The 17,289-nt window shown below is 48.0% G+C and overlaps 1 protein-coding gene and 1 pseudogene across 7 annotated transcripts in view; one reads left to right on the forward strand and one right to left on the reverse strand.

Moving 5' to 3' along the window:
• Nucleotides 1–17,289, reverse strand: part of LOC139364200 (NBPF family member NBPF3-like) — a 217,626-nt gene that overhangs the window by 151,498 nt on the left and 48,839 nt on the right. The gene's annotated exons all lie outside the window — the stretch shown is intronic.
• On the forward strand, nt 8,210–9,541 carry LOC139364235 (keratin, type I cytoskeletal 19 pseudogene; annotated as a pseudogene).

A 17,289-nucleotide genomic window follows, 5' to 3' on the forward strand; every position in this document is an offset into this window, starting at 1 on the left:
TCCACCCCCTGAAGTTCACAAAGCCTAATTCCTCCCACCCAGCCTGGAGGTGGCATTCCTGTCTGATGGATGGGCAGCTCCAGGGAATATAGGGAGTGTATGGCTGAAGGAGAAGGGCTGTCTGTGTGTGTGGAGAAGAATTTGGGAGGGCCCAGGCCAGCAGCCTCTGACTGTAGGAGCCACCTTGAAAGGCATCTTTTCCCTTGGGAGCACCCCTTTGGCTCATCTCTGGCTCACACAATCTCTCGAAAATTTTACTGCGGCCCAGTGGGGTTGGGGCTGCTCCCCAGCCATGTGGATGGGGACCTTTGTCCAGCAAAGGGGCCCTAATTTTCCAGTGGAATCTGACAAGAGGAACGCCTTCTAGTGACCTAAGAAGAAGCAGACAGAAGGCTCAGAAAGGCCAGGAAGGCAACTCCTCCTCCTGACTGAAGACTTGTTTTGAGCGGGAACTCCCCTCTAAAGGTGAACACTGAGGGGTGGGAGGAGCTCCAGAAGCACCTGGACCCTGGTCACCCTTTCAAGGCAAAAGTCCTTAGGACCCTTATTTGAAAGCATTGACTAAGCCCCAGAAAGGAGGTTCCAGGCCACTTCCTCCAGCCCTGGAGTGCACTCAGCCATGGCAGCTTGTGCAGGACAAAGATGAGCCCCCTGGAGTGACTCCGCCTCCCTGGAAATGGAACCAGCTGACAGCCTCAGCCCCTTGGACAGGGTGCCCAGGGGTGGAGGAGCTGAGCCGGGCCCCCTGAGCTGGCTGGAAGTGCTGGTCTTAGGGCACAGGCTGCTAGATTCTTGCTGCCCCTTTATAGAAGGGGTACTGGGGTGCAGAGAGGGTGGAGCATTGGCCCAGGGCCCCATAGAGGGGCAGCCATGAAGCCAGGATGAGCACCCGCCTCCTGACTCACCAGCCCTGACTCTTTCTATCGCCCTTCCTAGGGGGCACCAGAGCTCCTGGTCAGCAGAGTCATCGCGCTGGCCCAGCTGAGGCCCTGCGGCAGGGAAAGCATGAGTAGGCCCCTGGGGCGGGGTCTAAGCAGGACCCAGTGTCCGGTGCCAGCCCTTCATGGTGAGGTGCCCCGTAGGTACTGAGTAGGAAGGGCAGGCAGGCAAGTCTGACAGCAGGGCCCCCAGCACTGGTGCCCCAGACTCCTGGCCTCTGGCCTGCCCTTGGGAAGCTGCCACTGAGCAGCCTCGGCTCCCAGAGCCAGGACACTGCAGCTTCTGTCCGCTGCTCAGGCCCCTGGGTAGGTCCCTTCCCCTCCACCATTCCAGGGCTATTTCCAGGGCCCTGCGCATGCCCAGCATTGTGTGGTGAGCCGGAGTGCTTCCCAAGGGTAGCCGGGCCGTTTCCCCATGCTTCCTGGTGCTCGGCAGCATTTTGAAGAGGCTCCCGAGGCCCCTCATGATGAAGAGTGGGAAGCTGACATCTGCCCTGTGGGGGCTCGAGGAGGCCAGGGCACAGGAGTGTGAAGGCCCAGCTGGGTGGTGGGAGGGCCTGTGGAGAGGCTGAGAGCTGAGGGACAGGTGGGGTGAGCAGGCAGAGGCAGGGAGAGGGGCAGGCAGAGAGGCAGCAAGCTCTGGGGAGTGGGGATTACAACAGGCAGAAAGGGTGCAGAGTGCTGCAGAGGCCGGGGGCTGGGGGTAGGGGGACTGCAGTCGCTGTTCAGGACCTTGGGCATTGAGCGGTTTCAAGCAGGAAGGGATGTGGTCAGGACCCCAGTTAAGAAGGTTGTCGCTGGGTATGGCCTGAGCTCAGGAGGCCCCTGGGCTGCCTGCCTCGAAGTTCCAGGCAGGAGCACTGAGGCCAGCCTGGTCCAAACCTCCCCACAGGGTACTTGGCTCAAAGAACGACACGTGAGGAAGCTCAGTCTTGTGGTCCAGCCCTTGGTAGGCAGGGCTGTCACCCACTGGGGGGGCCTCCCTTGCCACACAGACCCCTCTATCCCTCCTGAGCCTCATCCCCAACCTTGAGGCTGGGAGCAGATCCCTGAGTCCGAGCACGCAGGGGACTCTCAGGATTAGCATCACTGCGGGTGCTCCGAGCCTCAGCCTGGACCCTCCCAGGCACAGGGACCTTCACCTTTCCTCCCAGCGGCAGAAAGATTATTTCAGTCCCCCCACCACTGTCTATGCTGACCAACAGCTGCTTCCTCCCTCCAGCCAGCTCCAGGGACAGTTCTGCTTCTGAGTGAGCCACTGAAGCACCTCCGCACACCACCATGCCCGGCTAATTTTTGTATTTTTAGTAGAGATGGGGTTTCACCATATTAGCCAGGATGGTCTCGATCTCCTGACCTCATGATCCACCCACCTCACCCTTCCAAAGTGCTGGGATTACAAGCGTGAGCCACCGTGCCCAGCTAAAATGTGAAAACTCTCTTGGCCAACAGTTATCCCACTAGTACTATGGCACTCTTGTCCCTCCCTCAGGACACATCAGTTACTACCCTGTGATTCAGAAGCTGTAAGATTCATACATTGAAAAATTTTACCCTCATTGCTCACCTCCGTTTTGTTGCATGCATGTGTTACACAATATTGAAAGTAATTTTTGTATTATACTCACTTCAATCACCAAAAGTTTAAGGTTGGCTTTTTATGTCATCTTTTAACAGTGTTTTGTGATCTTCAGCCATGGAATTATGTATACTGGAAGAAACATCAGGAAAAAAATCTGCTGTTGAAACATGTTGGAATGAATCTTATCAGTCACTACTGACCAAAACACAGCAGAAAAAATTCAGGGAGTCAATTCTTGTGTTGATATTTTGCAACTAAAGAATCAGTTCAGACCAGACGCGGTGGCTCATGCCTATAATTCCACTGCTTTGAGAAGCAAAACCAGGGGAATCATATGAGACTAGGGGTTCAAGACCAGCCTGGGCAACACAGAGAGACCCCATTTCTTTTTCTTTTTCTTTTTCTTTCTTTCTTTCTTTTTTTTTTTTTTTTTTGGCGATGGAGTTTCACTCTGTTGGAGACCCCATTTCTATGAAAAAATTTTTTAAAAATTAGCTGGTTGTGGTGGTGCATTCCTCTTCTCCTAGCTAGTCAGGAAGCTGAGACAGAAGGATTATGTGAGCCAGGAGTTCAAGGTTACAGTGGACTGTGATTGTGCCACTACACTCCAACCTCTGCAACAGAGTGAGAGCCTCTCTCTCATTACAGTAACAATAACTAAGAAGAATTCACTATTGTAAGGCTACCCAAATAGAAGATATTAGTATCTTCAGGAATCCTCTGGGCTTCTGATGTTTGGAGCAGACAGCTCACCTAAGACATTCAGAATAAGCAGATGATTTTAGACAGTGAAAAGTCTCCACACAAGACATTGGGACAGGACCCTTGTCTAATCCCCTATCCCGTGCCTTCCACCTCGTTCTCCTCATTTTTCTCCTCTCTTTCCTTATTATTTGCTTATTCTTTAAGCAGTCTTCTCATTTTGTGTAGACCTGGTAGTTTTCAACCCATATTCATGATTTTTATAGTTGCTGCGTAGAATAAATTGTCAGACTATTGTTTTGAGCCTGGCTGTTGATAATTAAGGCTCATTCCTCCATCATCTCTCTTCTTTCTTACACAAGATGAATAATCTAGTTAGGAATCACAGGAACTCCCTCATTTGATGCCATTTGGAGATTCAAGCCCCACAACCTCCTTTCTGTGAGTGAGAACCCTCATTCTGCCTCCACCACCAAACCACTGTAGAAACCCTGAGCCGGTCTCCTTTCTTGTTGTATTTAGTCATTTTGCACATTCCTGAGATATGAGCACTAATCTTGGCAGACACATCCAGAGGTAACTAACCTTTCCATACTGACACGGGGAATGTGCCACTCCCCCAGATGTGACATCCAACTACATTTTAGTTGAGATCTCTTGGCCTTTGCCTTGTTTCCACTAGAACTGATGCTGTGAGCTTGGTGCACGATTCCTAACCACAGGACACACCTGTTCCCTGAATGAACTCCGGGACAGAGCTGTACATGCCTGGTGTGGTTCATTAACCCCTGTTACATTATGAAATCATGACATTACTTTGTTGTATTCTGGTTTTTCCCTAAAAATATAGGTAGTGATAGGGTTCCTTCAAGTGTATATATTGGATTCTTTAATTTCTTATATGTATTTAATTAAATCTTTAATTCAGTGTTGAGAAATTTAAAATGTCTTCAGTTTATTGAGTGAAGTCCTTCATGCCCTTGTTTGGTGATTTTCTTTTTTCATTTCTCATATATTTTATTCATCTCTGACTAACTTATTTTCTATCAAATTATATGTGTTTACATTTGTAATATTTTAATGAGGTAAAATGAGCAAATAATAGCCATCCAATAACGTGTACAATTTCAAAATAGTGACATAACCATTACCTTACCCAACATAGAAAAATCAGTTACCCTCAAAATTTCCTCTTGTTTTCCTGTAACTCCTGCTTCCTCCACCTTTCCTTCTCCCACCACGTCCGGAGTCAACTACTGGTTTTCTTTATGTTACATTAGTTTTCATTTTATAGAATTTATAAAAGCGGAATAATATGTATGGACTTATATTTGTTTGACTTACTTCACTCATCATACGTACTTGTGAATTTACCCTTGTTATTGAGCATATCCAGCAGTACCTGATTGTAACAGTGGATGTTTTTCCAGTGAATGAATTTACCACTATTTGATTAAGCTGCTGATGGATATTTGGACTGCTTTCAGTATCTGGGTATTATTTAAAAAGCTGCTACTCTTCTTAGAGAAGTACATAGCTGACAAACACGACGTTCTTCTTCTTACAGCAATATGAAGAGCAGCTAAACTGGAAAAGCTGCAGTTTAATCAATTGTCTTCAATACATCATGAAATTGAAGTTACAGAATTCTGCGTGTGTGTGTGTGTGAGAAGAGAGATAGAAAAAGAGAGTTTGTGAGTGAGAGAGAAGGAGGGAAAAAGGGAGAAAGAAGAAAAAGAGATCCTACATGACTGACCATAATTTATGAGGAGCTCAAACAAATACAGGGACTCAGAGTCTTATTGGAAAAGTATAAGATGGAGAGGATGACTTGATGCACCTACATATGGTATATATTTACATAAGTGCCATTTTCTAATAATACAAAGAACCACGTACATGAGAATAAACATAGTGGCCGGTGTCCAGTGGTGAAATACAATGGTGATGCCAAACCCCAGCTCCAGCACCTTTTCCCCCTCATTGCACCTGCCTTGATGTGTGTCCTGAGCGCCCCCTGGTGTCCTGAGTGCCTCCTGCTGTTCCCGAGCTCCCCTGCACGGAGGTTTGTCTGAGCTCACAGTGTCTTCCCCTGGCTGTGTCTTTTGTGTAAAAATCCATGGTTGTGTCCTCGTTGCTCAGGTAGCTCAGCTGAAGGAAAATCTGTTTTTTGGATGTGGATCTGGAGATGGTGACTGGACTCTTGAGGAGTGGGTTGGAATGTGAACTCCATCATGACCTGTGTACCTGATTCACTCCAGTCCCTTCCCCAGGGAGCTGATGGATCCAGCTCCAGCAGGAAGCACTGGTTGTAATGGAGAATGCAGAGGTGGCACAGGTGAGGGACAGGGTCTGTGAGGGCTTCACCAGGCCAGGAGTGCACCGGGAACCATAGTTGTCAGCATGCACAGGTTCTGAACAGCATGTTGAAATTCGCAAATATGCACATTTTGATGAAAATGAAGAACTCCCTGTTTTGCAATTTGTGGGTCTCCTAGAGCAAATAGTAGATTCTGAAGTTAGAATTAGACAGAAATATGGTCACATTTTTTCTTCAAACTTTCAACCAAATAAGAAAGACAAACTGCCGACAGAAGAATGGGCATTAGATTATTACCTCTCTCTATGAAACTGGTGATTTTCAGAATCAGATTGACCTGTGATAGCCTAAATGCGTGCTACTCCTGAATCCACAATGAGACCTGAGCAGCAATCACGGGCCATGGAGGTCGCCTCACGTGGGGAAACATCTGACTGCAGAGCTGCACACGGTGGTCTCTGCAGGCACTTAGTTGTACAGGAACAGCTCCTCCCTCAGACTCAGAGTGAGGACAATGTGCTCTTTATCTGGGGGAGGTGAGGGTTAGTGTGTGAAAAGAAGCAAACTAACTCTAATCAATATCTCTGTACTTGGACAGAAACCAAAGTTTACAAGAAACCATGAACTTGGGGTAAAGTAGGAAATTACAATTGTTTGCAGGCTGCATGCTTGCTTCTCCATGTCATCTAAGAGAACCAAGGAAAATCATGTTTTCTTATGTACATATCCAAAAATGGTGTTTCCACCCTGAGAACGCACCTCCTCTACCTCCAACGTCAGAGAGCACCTGGACCAGGCACCCGGCATAGCTCTCTGACATCATAACCCAGTTTTTGACAAAGAAACACATCCTGGAGCTCCTCCCAACAATGACTGTGCACCTTGAAGATGCTAATGCATAGCTGCTGCTGGACGCATGGGGGATTCCTGATGGACAGCTATGCTCTGGGAAGAACCAATGGCCTTGATGGACTTAGCTTGAACCACAGGGTTGTTAGGAATCTCCATCAGACCCCCACCCTTCTCCAGCACTTGTGGTGAGATTGGCATAGCGGACTGACGGTGTCTGCAGCCTCACCCAGCCTCCTGCACACTTTTCTGCCTCTTGCCTCTCCCCTAGACTCCACCACCTGCACCTCACACTAGACACCTACAAACCTAAGGACACTTTGGTAAGAAACTGCCACACATCATCACTGTTTTTTCACTCACATCCACTCATGCTCAATATCTCTAGTTCTCCATTATTTGCCTTTTAAAATAGCAACAAGAAAACCCAGTTCAGCCCTAACTCTATGGTGAGCCATGTGCGTTCAGAGCTGATCATCAAATCAAAACTACTGGTAATTCTGGACTGGGGCTCTTCTCCCAGAGTTGTCAGGTCAGGGCTCTCCTGGTTTTCATTAGGAGAGGGAGGACCCTATTATCATGTCCCCTCCTCTGTAGCAAACTTTGAGGTGGGATGCCTGAGGAGACAGCAGAGTCCAGGGCAGATGTGAGACCCCTGGAGGAGTTTAATGTTGATGGCAGCATTTGGAAAATATAATATTTTGTTATGTGATTTTCTCATTAAAATTACTAAGCAATTAGTGTTTTCTTTCTCTTTTACATATTTGAAAAAATAGAACTCTAACTACATTTGCCAAACTTTAAGAGATATGAAGGGAGGAATAGAAAACAATGAAAAAAGGAGGAGATTTCAACACCTCACCTTCAATAATGTATAGAACACCCACAGAAAGATTCTCAGGAAGCCCGTGGACTGAAGCACTGTTGAATAAATGGACCTAATAGACATCTACAGAACATCCCAACCCAGAGCAGCGTAGTATGCCTGCTTCCCGAGCACACTATAAATGTTCTTCATGATAAGTGATATATTAGAAAAAATGACTCTCGGCATTTAAAAAAGTAATGACAAGCATTCTCTAAGTTTTTCAAAAATGGGTGAAGTGCCAACCTTCTAAATTCTTTCTAAGAGGCTACAATTACCTTATTACAAGTAATAGAGAATGGCGAAAGAAGAAAATTAAACTTCAGACAAATTTTCTTAGTACATATGAATAAACTACTCCCAAATAATAGTCAAATTCTATAAGACTTTAAAAGGATCATACAACATGACAAACTCAAATTTATTTTTGAGATGCACTGATTATTCAACATCTTCAAATCAGTAAGTTAGGAGTGCTAAATTAAGAGAATAAAGGAAGGCTGGGTGGGGTGACTCAAGCCTGTAATCCCAGCACTTTGGGAGGCCGAGACGGGCGGATCAGGAGGTCAGGAGATCGAGACCATCCTGGCTAACACGGTGAACTCTGCCTCTACTAAAACATACCAAAAACTAGCTGGGCGTGGTGGCAGGCACCTGTAGTCCCAGCTACTCAGGAAGCTGAGGCAGGAGAATGGCATAAAACCGAGAGGCAGAGCTTGCAGTGAGCTGAGATCCTGACACTGCACTCCAGCCTGGGCGACAGAGCGATACTCAGTCTCAAAAAAAAAAAAAAAAAAAAAAAAAAGGAGAATAAAGGAAAAAATCCATTAACTTCTGATCAGACACAGAAAATAACGTTTTAAAATTTCAAGATTTCATAATAAAAACTCTAAAAAGGAGGAATGCGGCTCCTTCCGCGAATCGCAGCCTCTGGCACCAGGGTCGCTCTGTCCATGACTTCCTACAGTTATCTCCAGTCGTCGGCTATGTCGTCTGTCGGAGGCCTGGGCGGCGGCTCGGTGCATTTTGGGCCGGGGGTCGCCTTTCGCGCGCCCAGCATGCACGGGGGCTCCGGCGGCCGCGGTGTGTCCGTGTCCTCTGCCCGCTTCGTGTCTTCGTCCTCCTCCGGGGGCTACAGCGGCGGCTACGGCGGCGTCCTGGCCACGTCCGACGGGCTGCTGGCGGGCAACAAGAGGCTCACCATGCAGAACCTCAACGACCGCCCGGCCTCCTACCTGGACAAGGTGCGCGCCCTGGAGGCGGCCAACGGCGAGCTGGAGGTGAAAATCCGCGACTGGTACCAGAAGCAGGGGCCCAGGCCCTCCCGCGACTACAGCCACTACTACACCACCTGCGGGACAACATTCTTGGTGCCACCATTGAGAACTCCAGGATTGTCCTGCAGATCGACAATGCCCGTCTGGCTGCAGATGACTTCCGAACCAAGTTTGAGACGGAGCAAGCTCTGCGTATGAGCCTGGAGGTCGACATCAACGGCCTGCGCAGGGTGCTGGAGGAGCTGACCCTGGCCAGGACTGACCTGGAGATGCAGATCGAGGGCCTGAAGGAAGAGCTGGCCTACCTGTAGAAGAACCATGAAGAGGAAATCAGTGTGCTGAGGGGCCTAGTGGGAGGCCAGGTCAGTGTGGAGGTGGATTCAGCTCCAGGCACTGATCTCGCCAAGATCCTGAATGACATGCGAAGCCAATATCAGGTCATGGCCGAGCAGAACCGGAAGGATGCTGAAGCCTGGTTCACCAGCGGGACTGAAGATCGAACCGGGAGCTGTCTGGCCACACGGAGCAGCTCCAGATAAGCAGGTCCGAAGTCACTGACCTGCGGCGCACCCTCCAGGGTCTTCAGATTGAGCTGCAGTCCCAGCTGAGCATGAAAGCTGCTTTGGAAGACACACTGGCAGAAACCGAGGCGCGCTTTGGAGCCCAGCTGGCGCATATCAGGGACTGATCAGTGGTGTTGAAGCCCAGCTAGGCGATGTGCGAGCTGATAGTGAGCCGCAGAATCAGGAATACCAGCGGCTGATGGACATCAAGTCGCGGCTGGAGCAGGAGATTGCCACCTACCGCAGCCCACTCGAGGGCCAGGAAGATCACTACAACAACCTGTCTGCCTCCAAGGTCCTCTGAGGCAGCAGGCTCTGGGGGCTTCTGCTGTCCTTCGGAGGGTGTCTCCTGGGTAAGGGGATGGGAAGGAAGGGACCCTTACCCCTGGTTCTTCCCCTGACCTTCCAATAAAATTTTATGATCCAAGGGGGGGGGGTGGGGGGAAAGGAGGAATGCAAGACTATAACCTGTACATAACAAAAGTCGTTATTTAAAGCCACACTTTTATCATACTTAGGCGCTAAAAGTTAAAACATTTTGCTATAGTATTTGTAAAAATGCCAGAATAAACTTGATGACATTTTACTGCCAGATTTCACAATAATCACAAAAGCAGAGTAATAACAACAGGATAGTGTTGGCCTAAATGTGTAGAATGAGCTGAAAAATAAACTGATACATTGACGGCAAACTGATTTTCATCATGAGAACCAACAATACACAGTGGATAAACCAAAGTCTCTCCCTAAGAGGGTGTTAGAAAAACTGAATCTACACATGCAAAGAATTGAGAATTTTAGGTGAGAATAAACACAAAAATCCCTCTGAATGGGCTAAATATTTCAATATATGGCTTGCAATTGCAAAATTTCACCCACCCAAAACATAATATTAACAATGGTTTCCTCTATTTCACATTAAAAGAACAGACAACAAAAGCAGAACACATTTCTCACGTTAGTGTCCATCTTTCCATTAACCTTTATAGAGCAAATTATCTATCCACTTATTTGCAACACCCTTTTTGAAGCATTATTGCTATGTATTCAATATTGCATAATTTAAGTGCGCAGTGTAATGCACACTGAAGCTGAGCATGATGCTGCGTACATGTAGTCCCAGCTACAAGTGGCGGAGGGAGGAGGATTACTGGAGACACAGGGTCTGAGGCTGCAGAGAGTTATGATCTCACCACTGAGCTCCAGCCTGGATGACAAAGCAAGACCATGTCTCTAGAGGAAAACACATGTAATTTCACATGTGCTCACCTGTGCATCCAATATAACAATCCAGATAATGATGAATTATGCTTAAAAGTTTCCCTGTCTTCCTGTGATTCCTGTGTCCCAGTCATTTTCCTCTCGCCATACTGAGTCAATCTCTCATCTTTGTTACCTCAGATCTATTTTTCAAGATTTTGTTGAAGTGAAATCTTATAGTTTCCATTTCATTTGTGTGGCTTCTCGGTCAGCATAATTACCTATGAGTCAGTAATTTGGTTGTGAACAAAGAATGTGTTGATTCTCATGAGGAACAGTATTCCAGTTAATGAGTGCCTCCTTACTATTTCTTTATAAATCTCCTTAATATTTGTGTTATTTCCAGTTTCTGAGTATGAAAAATATAGCTTCTACTTGGCCTGGAGATGTAGGCATCCCATAAAAATTATATGATTTTTACAACAACTAACCTTACTGAGCTGCAAATCAGCACATTTTCTTTAATACACGAGTTTATTGATGTTATAGGACAAAAAGGAGCCTTTACATCTTGAGAAAGTCAGTGACTTTCAGGGATAAACAGGAAGAGAATATGACCTTATCTGGGGCAGTGTCCAGCAAATTCAGATAAGCTAATGCAAGACTAAATTAGACATATATACTCAATTGTTTACAATTGAGTATAATAAAGAAGCTGTTGTTTAAATGATCAGAGGACATACGACTGAGGGACTCCTACTGCTATTGAAACCTTTCTCCCGGGATTGAGGACACATCACAAAAATCTCCACGCTCTCCCTCCTGAGATGATTCTGCCTGGGCAAGAGGAACAGGAGCTGTGGCCGAAATGCATCCAGACACACCTCCCCTGCCACCACTACATTACCAAAGAATTAACATGCAGGGGCAAAGCCACTAACATCTCTGTGTCACTGGCACTGGAGCAACTCATAGAAACTGTGTTAGAAGAAAGAAAAGCTCCAAAGCTCTGTCCATTCTCTCAGGAATGAGACTCATGTCCCACCTCCTCTCTTTATCCTCAGGAAAAACAGCCTCATCCTGCTGGGAAGGGCAGAAAAGAGGAAGCTGAAGACATCAGTGTAAGACATAGTGGCTGCTGGAAGATGATCTGGGGAAAAACAAGGAGACACTCTACCTAGGAATGGGAGGAAGATGCGTGGATCAGCATCGCACCTGCAGGAGGGGCAGGGATACTTGGAAGGACACACCCTGAGCCAGGACTGCGATGTCTGCCTGGAGTATGGCTCCCTCGGGAGGACAGAGAGTGCCTGTTTGCTGCAGTCCTTCCCACCACATTGACAATTGTCAGGTCCTTGTGGCTCTGGCATGAACTGGGGGAGATGAAAGTCAGAGTCTCCCTGGATAGCACAATTTAAGGGCCAAAGCCAAGAGGGAAACAAAATGAAGGTGTCACTGGAGGAATCTGAGTGTCTGGTGACTGCAGAGGAAAGGCACTTCACTTCCGGCAGCCACCGCAGTCATGACTTTCACATGTAGCCCTGAGTAGTTTCACATAATTTTCTACAATAAAGGCCTAGAAAAGATAGGGTGTGAGCATTTATGAAAAAATGCAAAAATTATAAAACAAACAATTAGCTGTCATCCGGAATCTGATAGGAGTATCTGTGGAACATAAATTTTGAAATAACTGCATAAATACTTTGAAACATTTACACTGGATCCCATAGTTAGTCCACATATAACTTCATAAGAAATTGCCAACATGCGGTTATTTTAATAACTAATACTTTATGAATACCATGCTGATGAATGGAACAAAGACCACAGAGTAGGGTCTATTGGAACTATTGGTAAAAAGCCAACATTGTAAAATATTTAGAGAGATTTATTCTGAGTCAAATGGGAGGCCCGTGCCCTGCGACACAGCCCCACAGATCTTGAGAACATGTGCCCAAGTGGTTTGATGGCAGCATAAATTTAATAACATCAATCGATACATGTGAGATATATGTTGACTTGGTCCATAAACACAAAACTGCTAGAAGTAAGGCAATGTGGGGAGGGGATCACAGTTTACAGGTGGATTCAAAGATTTTCTGGTTGACAATTGATTGAAAGACTTAAGTTTTTTATCTAAAGACCTGAAATCAGCATAACAAAGTGTCTGAGTTAAGATAATGGGTTTTGGAGAACAAGATTCAAACTACTGAAGAAGTCTCTTTTTGTTTTTTTTTTCTTTTGAGACTGAGTCTCGCTCTGTCGCCCAGGCTGGAGTGCAGTGGTGCGATCTCGGCTCACTGAAAACCCCGCCTCCTGTGTTCATGTCATTCTCCTGCCTCAGCCTCCCGAATAGCTGGGACTATAGGCGCCCGCCACCACACCCGACTAATTTTGTGTATTTTAGTAGAGACTGGGTTTCACCATGTTAGCCAGGATGGTCTGGATCTCCTGACCTCGTGATCTGCCTGCCTCGGCCTCCCAAAGTGCTAGGACTACAGGCGTGAACCACCATGCCCAGCCCCTGAAGAAGTCGCTTATGTGGCCACCCTTAGAGAAAACAGATGGCAAATATTTTCTGTTAAGACCTTTAAAAGATGCTAGACTCTCAGCTAATCCCCTCAGTATAACAAAAGACCTGGAAAGGGAAGGAGATTCTCTGAAAAATGTAAATTTCTCTCACAAAAGATAACTGTGCAGGGCAATTTGAAAATATGTCAAAGAAATATATTTTAGGGTAAAAGCCTTTGAATCATTTCAAGGCCTGCTCGCTGTCATGTGATGCTATTGTTATGCCCAGACCGTTTATTCCCCGAAGAAGACCACCAGAGTCCAGAGTCAAAGCTAAGCAGCAAGGATCTTTATTACAGGTTCGAACCTGGAACTCTCCCTCGCTCGTGAAACGAGACGGGCAGGAGAGCTCCCCCACTGAGCTCCGAGCAGTGTTATATAGTCTAAGAAAAGTGGGCATAGAGTTATTATACAAATCAGATATATGATTGGCTAGTGTTTGAACAAGGCGATTTGGCTAACTATGATTGGTTCCCGCCATTTCTGATATTTTGGTTCAAACTTTGAGGCGGGAGAGCAGGTTTATGGCAGCAAGAGTTTATCTTACTTAAACACGTCTTGTGACCTTGCCTCAGAACTTACAAAATCTCTGGTATGTGCAAAACAAAATCTCTGGTACGTGCGGAAAACCAGGTACTCACAGAACTTACGAAATCTCTGGTATGTGCAAAGATTAGAGAGCAGAACAAGGGTGTAGCGGGTGGGGGGCGGGTACACATCTATCTTTGTGTCCTTCCACTATTCTTGAGTCAGGTTGGAATTTGGTATCTTACTTCTACAAAGAATCTGTTTCCTGAGGCTTGAATTCTCTGTTTTCATGAAAATGCTGGCTAGTCGTGCTTGAATTCCAAAGGGAGGAGAGTATAATGAGGTATTTCTGATCCTCTATTTCTAACATGACCTGAGCTAGTTTTTCAAGTGTCTCTGGAGCCACTTAGTGAAGAGAAAGGGTCCATCCAGTCAGTTGGGGCACTTAGAATTCTACCTTTACTTCATAGGACGTATATGAGACTTCTCCTAGCCAGGGGTATCAGAAAACTATTTATTGAGGCAATCATACTGAAGTTGAGACTTGAAAGATGGTCTCAGATTCCTCCCTGCAAACCTTTTATCCTGACAGGAGAAGAAGAAAACTTACCAGAAAAGTAAAGCAACGATCTCTCTGAAATTGCCCATCTGGGAAATACCAGGACACTGGTCTCTCCATCCTTCTCCCATCCTGGGATTTAAGAAGTTACAACCCCCCACCTCTGCCCAGGAAGCCAAGGCAGCAGCTTGGAGCTGGAGCCAGAGGCAGAGCCACCCATCCATGGGGAGCTGGGTCTCCTCTGCGCCCCCCGCCATGCTGAGTCAGGCTTTGAAATGCGGTCATCATTGGGAAGTGGTTCTTGTTGTGGCCCCATCCCCCTGTGTTATTTTCCTACCTTGGCTCACTTAACATTTCAATCTGGCTCTGAGAGGAGACTCAGCATTTCCTTTATCCCCATTTACTGTGGATGCTCGGAAAGGAGTGGGAGAAGCTGGGTGCCGCAGTGTGTGTGCCTCACTGTTGCCCTTACCCCTGAGGGAGGGGCTGGCCAGGAGAACCTGGGACCTCCCCTCCTGTTCCTGCACCTGCCCCTCCCTGGTCCCTCACTGATGAGCCCCCCAGATGCAGAGGCTCCTTCTCTCCCTGACACTGCAGCCAGGTAGAGGCAGCTGCAGCCACAGCCCTGGGAGGGGTGGGAGACACTGAGGCAGGTGCAGGGGCGGGGTCTGGCTCCCCTCAGTTCAGTGTGGCCTGCAGGAGCTGCCTGGAACTGTCTGGTTTGACATGGCTCCCCCCAAGGGAGCTGATGAGTGTGGGGGCAGGAGCACTGCCTCATCAGGCATCCCCTCACCTGCACCAATGAGGAGGAGATCCTGGAGCTGGGGCATTAAGATCCACAGATTGTTTTCTCCATGTTGCGAAGGGCAGGGCTTGGAATTCACGAGGCAGGTGGCGAGCCAAGTCCAGTTCCACTGCACGGCGTCCTCCATGGCAGAAAGGACTTGCCCCCCATCACCCTGACAGTGGCTTGCCTGCCCCTAGAGCAGCCAGCTCCCAGGACAGGCTTAACTTGTTCCTTTGTTCATCCTCTTTAAGAATCACTCACAGCAAGACACGGTGGCTCACGCCTGTAATCCCAGCACTTTGAGAGGCCGAGGCGAGTAGATCGCTTGAGGTCAGGAGTTCGAGACCAGCCTGGCCAAGGCGGGGAAACCCCGTCTCTACTGAAAATACAAAAATTACCCAGGCATGATGGTGTGTGCCTGTATTCCCAGCTAGTTGGGAAGCTGAGGCAGGATTGCTTGAACCCAGCTGGCATGGTGGAAGTTGCAATGAGCTGATATTGCACCACTGTACTCCAGCCTAGAGATGAAGCAAGTTTCCATCACACACACACAAAAAATAGGATCACTCAGGACACCAACATGGGCTGAGAAATGCTCCTGGTATCAACAGACCTGCAGCAGTTGATGAAAACAAAGCTGCAATCAGGGAAGTGGCTGAGGGAGTGAGGCCCCCGAACCACCACCCCAGAGCTCTGTCCCAGGTCCCGGGGGTCTCAAGTTTGACCCCCTGTGCCACATGGGGAGGGGTCATCTGGGAGACTTGTTTCCGTGGGAATCTCAGGCCTGGGGCCTGAGTGGGGAGATGTCCGAAGCCTCTGGCCTGGGCCCACAGTGAGTCCACAGAGCAGCCCTGCCATTCCTCTGGGAGCAGCCGCAGGGAAAGCTGTAAAGCAGGGAAACTGGGCACGTCCAGGCCGGAAAGAGCAAAGCAAAAGTGCTCCTGGGTGCACTGCACCCCACAGTCCAACCCCTCTCCCCCAGGAGCTACGGGTCACACTCTGAACCTCTGTTTGCAGTGGGCCCTGACTGGACATCCTCATCTGGGGACATGAGCCAGGGTCACGCAGCACCACTATGCAGCTCTCCAAGTCCTCGTGGCCACCCCGTCCTCTGTAGGGGTGCTGGGCCTTACTCTGCACCTATCCCTTGGAGTATTTGATTTCCAGAGCAGCAGGAGGCCTGCCTCGCATGGGGCGGGGCATCCACTCGTGCAGAGTCCGGCTTTTCCCCAGCAGCTCGCTGGAAACGTGAGCAGGCATCAGACCGTAAGCAGTCTCCCTAACGGGTAGAGTGGGCCCGGCGGTGTCCGTGTGTGTACGTGTGCACATGTGTGCGTGTGTGTGTGCATGTGTGCGTATGTGTGTGCACACACCTGCACACACATCTTCAGATGCACGTCCACTGTCTAGACCCCATCAAAGCCTCTTGCCAGGACTGGCCTGGAACACACTGTCCAGCCTGGTTCTGTTCTCTCCCTGGCTTCTCCTGATCAACTTCCTGTAATGGGAGGAGCTCTGACACACTTCACAAAGGGTGTAAACTTAGTTTTAAAGGGAAAAAGAACTACAGCATGACCTGGAATTCACTTTCTGCCCCGCGGTTCCACTGTGAAGCCCACAGGCCTTCAAGGAGTTGCGCAGATGAGGCAGCGAGGCCCTGTGATTTCTATCAGGGAGCGTTCTCTGGCCCCAGGTGTTCCCTCTCTGTCTCTCTACGTCTTTGGCAGGTATTTCCCACACATTAGTCATTGGCTTTTCATCTCATGATTTGGGTCATCTGTGCTATTTCTTTTTCCTTTTCTTTTCTTTTCTTTTTTCTTTTTTCTTTTGGTTTTTTTTTTTGTTTTTTTTTTTGTTTTTTTTTTTTTTGAGACAGGGTCTCACTCTGCCACCCAGGCTGGAGTGCAGTGGTGCAATTTCATCTCACTTCAACCTCCAACTCCCAGGCTCAGGCCATTCTCCTGCCTCAGCCTCCGGAGTAGCTGGGATTACAGGCACGTGTCACCACACCCAGCTAAGACTCTGTGTCTACAAAAAAATCTTAAAATTAGCCGGGGGTGGCGGCACACACATAAAGTTCCAGCTACTTGGGAGGCTGAGACAGACAGACTACTTGAGCCCACAAATTCAAGACTGCAGTGAGCTGTCATCATGCCACTGCATTCCAGCCTGGGCAACAGAGCAAGTTCCTTTTTCCAAAAAAGATTAAATGAATTAAATAAAACTGGAAAAACGATTCTTAGCTCGAGGGCTGCACAAACACAGGTGACAGGCTGGTCCACCAGTTTGCCAACCCCTGTCCCAGAGCAAGGAGGGAAGCTGTCGCGCTGCACTCTGCTGGCCAGCCAGCGTGCAATGCTGCTCAGGTTCTGGGTGCCTCTGTCATTTTAGGAAGGATGTGGCAAACAGAAACACCATTCAAAGAGGGTGGCAGGGTGCTGATGTTCCAGAAAGAAACTGTGCCCAATGATGGCTAACTAAGCCTCTGGAGTGAGGCACTGGAGCACCGGACTTCCTGCTCTCCAAAGCCCAGCTTGGTGACCTCGAC

This window comes from Macaca nemestrina, chromosome 1 (assembly GCF_043159975.1).
Source record: "Macaca nemestrina isolate mMacNem1 chromosome 1, mMacNem.hap1, whole genome shotgun sequence".
Classification (NCBI taxonomy): domain Eukaryota; kingdom Metazoa; phylum Chordata; class Mammalia; order Primates; family Cercopithecidae; genus Macaca; species Macaca nemestrina.